Below are 7999 nucleotides of genomic sequence, written 5' to 3'. Positions count from 1 at the left end.
CATTTCCCCCCTCTTCCCCATTAAATACGCACATTTCCCCCCTTTTCCCCATTAAATATGCACATTTCCCCCCTCTTCCCCATTAAATATGCACATTTCTCCCCTCTTCCCCATTACATATGCACATTTTCTCCCTCTTCACCTAGACAGAGCTGTCATGTTGTTCAGACAACCTGAAAAACAACACTCCTCCCCAGATCTTATTCACCAAAAGCTCCTTTCTGTCTCTAGCTAAGCATCTCGAGGAAGAAATTTTATATTAAGGCTTATAGGTAAGAAAGCACCTACAAGACTAATCACCATTAATGATTCACACAACAAACTGCCACGATATAAAGTCACAACAAGGGATTAGAAAGAAACACCAGAAGGGAATGATGCAGCTCCATATAAAACAGAGTACTCGAGATGTTCTGTTCTATATAATACTTAGAAATCAGGAAACATAGGCAACAAGGCAGGGCTTTTTATCAGGTGGGATAAGCTTCTGCTGAAGCAGTGTAAGAGAGGCACTGATAATGCTATCTCTGCACACTACAGCTCAGCAGAATCCGCTGCTTTAACTGCTCTCATGCCACCACGCTGGTGAGCAGAGCTCAGTTACTGCAGTCCCATCAATTACATTTCATTCATTCAACTAGCAATCTTATTCTTTTCACATGGAAATAATTCCAGTCTCTGGGTGTTTCATAATAAACCAAGCCTAAAAATACTTGGGAGCAAAACTTTCTGGGCATTTGGTGCAGCAGAAGGAAGGGATGCCATACAAAGGGACCTGGACAAGTTTGAGAAGCGGGCTGAGCAAACTGTGCTTGTTCAGCCTGGAGAAGAGAAGGTTGCAGGGAGACCTCATTATGGCCTTCCAGTACTTAAAGGGAGCTCATATGGACAGCAACTTTTCACACAGTCTGATAGAGATAGGACAAGGGGGGATGGCTTTGAACTAGAAGAGGGGAGATGTAAGGAGGAAATTCTTTACCCGGGGGGCGGTGAGGCCGTGGCACTGCTGCCCAGAGCTGGGGATGCCCCAGGCCATGGACGGGCCCTGGGCTGCCTGAGCTGGTGAGGGAACCCAGCCCATGGCAGGGGTGGAACTGGATGGGCTTCAAGGCCCCTTCCAACCCAACCATGCTGTGATTCTACGATTACAAACCTGCCACTGGAATGGGCAGGTAGATGACACGCTTCCTTGATGCTTCCTGTTCTCAATATGCCTGTTCTATTTCTTCCCCCTGGGAACAAGGACATCTCGCAGCCAGTGTCAAATTCGACCTCCCTGTTGCCATACAATGCATTTTCTCTTATCACTCTCCAGAACCTGTTGTGAAAGAGAGCTACAGAATGCGCCTTAACCTGTAGAAATCACAGGTGCTATGTAAGAACCAGAGCCATTATCAAACCAGAGCTTGAACAGGACACCATCGTTCACTTTAGGAGTCCTGAGACCTTCAGACTATTCATGCTATCGACCAGAAAGCTGATATCTTCATGCTCGGGCTGCCTTGGAAAGTATCCATTTTCAGTCTGAACTAATTTTGTTTATCATTATCCTGAGACACAGCCCATTGCAATGCAGGCTGTGCTCTGCTCCACGCTTACCTGAAGCCATCAGGAGCGCGTGGTGAGATGGGCGATTCCTGAGCTGCTGTTTTTTCCTGTTCACAATTCTCGGTCTGCACATCGTAGCTCCCGTACAACCACAAAGCAGCTGATTCTTATCTCCTTCATTGTCACCAGACTCCATCTACTGTCTGAAAAACCTTGCGGAGGAAATTAGGCAGAGAATCTAAAAAGAACTGAAAAGGGAAACGGTGATCCTGCGGTTTGGGCAGTAGTCTGGATCAGAAATAACTCAGAGCTCTGTCCCCAGCTGTCATTTGCTTACATAATGTCAGCCTCTCAGTTCCACATCTGCAGACCACGGATATTTACTCATCTGACTGCAAGACACCAAATTTAAGCACGCAGGCTGCTCAAGTCAACACCAGCGGAAACCTTTAGATCAATGGTTCTGCTTGACAACAATTCGCTTCTAATAGACTTGCTAATTTTAACAAAGCTGATGGAAAAAAAGTTATCTTCCTGGTAAAGGTATTAAGAAATCCTCACAGTGCGCAGGAGGGAGGCTGAGAGTTTGAAGCACGGAGATGAAAGCACCCCGGTATTTTCTATGGAAAGCAAGCAGACAACATTTCAGTTCATTGCCTCACCTTGCAGGCTGAATTCCTGTCTGAGAGCAAAACTGGCAGCTATTTTGTAACATGCTTTCTCAGTCTTTCGTTTTGCAAGCTCTCCCATACGCCAGCACACGGTTGCAGTTATTGTGCAGCTCACAATCCACAGCCGTGAACGCACCGTCCTTTCATTAAATAACTCACAGATCCCACTCAAATTGTGCAGCCCACGGTAGCAGCACACGCGGAAGACTGAAAATGACAGAGTTACTGAGGTCACTGCCAGCTGCCCCTTGATCCCGACTCTCAGACAAAGCAGAGCTAAGGCAATCTGAAGAAGAAATTGCAAAACGAAGACTGCAAACATAAACAGCACTTAGTCACCACGCACTCGGTTACGTTCAGGTCACATCAGCAAGAAGCCTGGTGTAAGCAGCAGTTACAGATCCTTACTGTTTGTCAGCTGGAGGTCGCTGCAGGCAGGGCTGTCAGTAGCTGGGCTGCTTGGTGGCCGTGCTGCAGCATTCTCCTGACTTCACTCTGTTGGCCTCTCTTACTCCTTTTGCTAGCATCAGCTATCACTTGAAATCTCAATGCAGGAACTGTAACAGGGGGTCAGGAGAAGCAGAGTCAGACCACTGGAGCTTCCCATACGCTCATCCCTCTTCTTTTAATATGTGAGACAACTTTTCAGGTGGGGAAAACTCATTACTATCTTTTCATAGCTTGATAGCTTTTCTACAGCTGCAGCTTTTGAACAGAGCCAGCAGCTCGTCTTCATACCTTCCCACCAAGACATTGTACCACTGCTGCTTTAAAACAACCAAACATGCACACAAAGCTCTCCAACATCGTTCTACAACTGATTCTGGAGTTAAAGGTTGGAGAATGAAAGGTGCAACTTCACTAAGCCCCTCTCACCACGTGGGCTGCGACCTCAACTGACACGAGCAGCAAACCGGTTCCTGCACATACTAAGGGCATCAAATAATGCATCACCAATGCCAGCTGAAAAAAATTAAATCACGCTTTCTGCAGAAATGCAGCTATAAATCAAGTTTGTTTTTCAAACTTTGATTGCGTTAGGGGAGACGAAAAATGAGACAGACTGCTTCTGCTTGGGAAAGCTGGAATGCCTTTGGGAACACTGCTTGCTGGCTGCTTGTTCCAGCTGGACTATGGCAAACCACAAGGGGACACAAAAACCTTTGCTCTTACAGTGGTTTCCTTCCTATACCTTCCACTCTGAGACATGAGAAAACACAGTTCACTGGCAGCTTACCTGAAGAACCTTCTGCTTTCCTACCGACAAGAATTCCTGTCAAATCTTTATGCTCCTGCAATTTATATAACACAAATGGAAAAGCCCCCCCCCCCCAAAGCAAGAAACCATCTGCAATTACTCAGTGACACAATTTATCCCAGTACCACCAATGAACTCAGTGTATGCACCTACCAAGATTGTCTTTAGAGGTAACCATTTTAACCATGTTAAATCTGAACAGATCACGCAGGTGTGTGTCTTTAAACTGCATCTTAGACTTTAGCTCTTGCCCTTGATGCCTCTCCTTACCTGGAAAGTGCAGTAGTTGAGCAGCATATCAGAAAAATCAGCCGACCTTCCCAGCCCATGGAAAGGCAGGGGTGTGCTCCCACCAGCCTCTATATCTGGGCTCTGTATGCAGTCAGTGGAGCTCAAAAGGCTTCAATGACCCTGCAGGAAACCAGACACCTAGTCCAAGAAAATTCAGATGTGCAGTTTATTGGGAAGACACCCTCTGCTGATGAGGGTCAGCGCCATTACAAGTGTCACCTTTGTGCAGAATCGAGATTAATAAAGAAGTATATCAGGGAATCATGCTGCTGTCGTATGGGTTGATTAAAAAGAAAAAGTAACAGCAATGTTCAGAGTTCTCCGAGCGGGAGATAATAATTAACGTTAATAGATCCCTTCAGCAAGGGACTGCTGCTCTGCCCCCACCTGGGCAGGTTTCTCAGGGAAGGGAATTCAAACACAAAGCAACCAAAAGCACCATTTCCTTGCTGGTGGAAAATATTCCATCATTTCTCAATTTCAGATGTGTTTTACGTTCACACCACAAGGCTCTTCCGCTGGGGGACGTGGTGTAGGGCCTCAGTTCGTGGAAAACAGCATCAAAATTGGGAATGCAAGCATGGACCACGCAGACCTACGTTCCTGCTAAATTAAATCTGTATGACACGGGGCAAAGAACTATTTAGCAACATGACAAAACAAAGGGCGGACTGCGAACACCTACACCCATTGCTGCTCCCAGGGAAGCTCCATTTGATCAGTGTTTGTGTACATAAATTCTCGGTACACAAAGAGAGGCCTACACTGCAAGAATGCACTTTGTACGCACACGGGCCACGACTGAGTACAAAGGCAATCCCCAATATCCAGAGAAATTTCATCAGAGGATGTATTTGCTGATTCCAACCTGTAAAAGCAGCAGATCAAGGCAGTAGGAGGATTTATGTGTAAAATAAAATAAAAAGGGGGGGGGACAGGCCGATTTTTAAAATGAAGGGGGAAAAAAAGCCTTCAGAGAGCCTTCAAATCTTTATCCTCATTTGAAAAAGGCACAGCTCTGCCTGAATCACTGTGTCTCAAAGCAGAGGGCGCCCTCTGTGATCCGCAGAGAACAATTTCTGCACCAGAATTAATACAAATAGGTCAACTCAGGCTGAAATTATCATGGAAGAGCTGCTAAGTGAATGGGAAGTCAGAGTCACGGCATCACTAACCTAACTCTCATTTCTCATTCAGATTTCTGTTAGAAGCTTAAAAGCTGCACCATTCTCCTGCTGCTGCTAGGATAACCATCTTTTATCACAAACATGTGAATGCTAAGGCAGACTTTTGTCTGGTATCTACATGAAATGTGAGTTCTTGCCTTCTGAGTGAACGTCTCCTTCCTTTGCAGTGGATTTTAGTTTTTCTGCCATGCCTCCAACACACCTACAATATACAGTACTATTTGTTTTCAGCACTACTGATGTGCTTAAATCCAAACATTAACTAATTTATACCTTCTTTGGTCAGCAAGACAATACTAATTAGTGCCAGGTGACTTCAGATTTCCTTCTCTTTCTATCTGGTACTGAAGTTGAATTAAATTCCAGTTATGAAAATCCAGAATCTCCACAAAAAAAAAATAATCAAGTTCCATCCACGTGTGCGCAAACTCTGTGAAAATGAAGGATCCTTCTTCCCTACCTGCACCTTCTAAGAGAAGATCCTCTGAGCTAATAGGAAGGAGCACTGTTCAAACCCAACCCAACCAAACCAAATGGTGACCAAGGTACAAAACTGTTCCAGGTACGAGCAGAACAGCCATTATGGTACAAGGCAGATTTATTGGATGGAAGCTGGCAAGTGATGTGCCACAGAGGACTGCTTAAATCTTAGCACGCACGTCAAAGCTCGCACCGTAACACTTCTGCTTCCAAAGTTAAACTGGAGAAGAACGACACCATTTAAAAGCCATTAATTTTCAATGTACCTTTTTTTTCCCCTACTTTGGAAATACTTGAAGATTCACTACATGGTTTAGAGTGGAATGGGACTTAGCTGTTTTGGACTGATGAGCTTGTAGCTCACGATGGTTATTTACAAGTGAGATGTTCCCCAGCAGCGGATAAAAAACAAGCCCTGCTGAGTCACACATCATGGTGGTGGGCTTCCTTTCTTAATACTGCTAGTTAATAGGAATACGAAACCATGAAACAATGACTGAAACATTTCACCACCCTGAGGCCAAGTCCCAAGAGAAAAAAAAAAAAAAGAAATTTGACATTATTTAGTGTTCTCGAGCACCGTATTTGCACGTTGCATATTCTTTTATTGATTTCTCAAAGGCCTATGTACTCTGCAATTAATAATCCAACCAGAACGTGTCAATGCAGCACTACCTTTGCAAGAATAGGAACAGCTCTGCGCAACAGTCGCTCCAACTCCTACCAACATGGCACTCAGCCCCATAAATGGTCGCACCACTGGCCACTCTAGTGCAAAGAAACAGGCAACCAGTTAAATTAATTACAAAAATAGCAATCTTTTCAGCTCAGAGAGAAACCTGGCCTTTCCGTTAACTTGTTTGAAACGGATTAAAACTCTCAAAGGGAAGCACTATCTTTAAACTGCAGACTTGTGAGTTTGGCCTCCTCCCCTCCAATGAACTGAAAGTTGCTGTTACACGCTCAAGAGATGTAAAGGGGCAAAGACAAAAACATCCAAATGGATTGCGGTGCTCAGATAGGAACTAATCTCCCAGTGATAAGAGCCCACACTCAGCTCAAAGCACTCTTTCAAAAGCCCATCATTAGAGATGGGGCTGGGAACACAAGGTGGGCGACGGTGACTGTTGATGTGCACAGCAATACAAATTGGATCATCCACGAAGCATCCACGCTGTGTAAACAGGAGAGTCAATAACTCAGACGGGCGAGTCAATATGAAACAGATAATCACCACCCCTTCATCTAGGAAGGTAAATTAGCCTGAGATAATACACTGGATAAACAAGCCCACACAGCCAGTGCCCTTAGTAAGGATAAGGTGCTGCCTGCAGGACTAGCGGCCTAAACTCCTTTAGAAAAGATACTGTCCTTTCAACTGCCAGCCTCCCGACTGCAATATTAATTTTGTTGAATCCTTCCCCTTAAAATGCAATTTTAAAAAGTTAGGAAAAGTTCAACTTAGGCTGTAGGATGCTTTGGAAAAATAATGGTAACGTTAAGTCTCACCTTCCAGAAACGTTCAAGTCAAACCTAAAGTTGGTTTAATTTGTCTTTGCTCTTCTTGAAGACAGCACTTAGTGACACAAACCAAGCTCTTACCTGCTAACCAAATATAACAAAGCTAATACAAAACATTATTCTCAGCTTGTTAACATATGCAAAAAGCAGTACACGCACTCGAATACATTCCTTCGTGTTGCACAAATTCTGTAGGTGTGCATGCTTATGCCAATTTAAGCAGGAGTGAAAAGCCTCAGCAAACCTTAACCTTTAATTTCCCGACTTTTGTAACACCCCTTTTCCTTTTTGGGGTAAAAGATGTGCTTTATACAATGCCGCATTACAACACTCCTAGACCAGTCTGCCAGCTTTCACTGTGTTTGTCCCAGGCAATTAGGAGAATCTGCTGCCATTACGACAGACTCTGAAACTGGTTAGAAAGTTTAATCTTCTGCCACAGAAAGAAATTCCTAAGTTTCATAAGTCTTGGAAGAAAAACAGAAGGTGTGTATCACCGCTATGAACTAAACAATACGGGAGGTGGGGGGAAACGTGTTCCCAATGTCAGAGTTCGGAATAGCAGCCTAAAATGTGGTAAATTTATTGAGAAGAAGATCATGTTGCAAAAACGGAATACAATTGATTTTTTAGCATTTAAAAATCATTTAATGATGGGCCTGACCGTAAAATAGTGGCACAACAGAAAGGTCGGGTGCAAACGTGACATGGAATGCATAGAACCTCCGGGGCGGACCAGCCACAGTAAATACAACAGTTGTCATCACGAGTGTAAATTCACTTTTGTTACTTTTTTTTTTTTTTGCCTAGAAGATAAGAGAGTGTATATAAATATTGTAGAGAAAAACATTTAAAAAACACATTGTTTTATTATTATTATTATTTTTTTTTCAGAAATGCTGGAAGGGGTTTCAGCTCAGCCAAAAACGAGTAGGTTTGTTGGGCCAAAACTGCCCTTCCTGGTTCCTACAGTTTGCTATGCATGTTATGAAAAAAAATATTAATGATTAGATGGTAGAAAATTGTGAAAAAACATCAACTAA

The 7999-nt window shown here is 43.8% G+C and overlaps 1 protein-coding gene across 1 annotated transcript in view; it reads right to left on the bottom strand.

Annotated features, from left to right (window-relative positions):
* The window catches only part of PHOSPHO1 (phosphoethanolamine/phosphocholine phosphatase), a 16625-nt gene extending 9255 nt beyond the window's left edge, over positions 1-7370 (bottom strand). The window contains exons 1-2 of the mRNA XM_021378090.1: positions 2628-7370; positions 1600-1796 (exon numbers count right to left, since the gene is read on the bottom strand). The gene's annotated coding sequence lies outside the window, so the exon portion shown is untranslated. The remainder of the gene's footprint in view (positions 1-1599; positions 1797-2627) is intronic.

The sequence above is a fragment of the Numida meleagris genome, chromosome 26 (assembly GCF_002078875.1).
Source record: "Numida meleagris isolate 19003 breed g44 Domestic line chromosome 26, NumMel1.0, whole genome shotgun sequence".
Taxonomy (NCBI): Eukaryota; Metazoa; Chordata; class Aves; order Galliformes; family Numididae; genus Numida; species Numida meleagris.
This window is presented reverse-complemented; position numbering and strand designations above follow the sequence as displayed.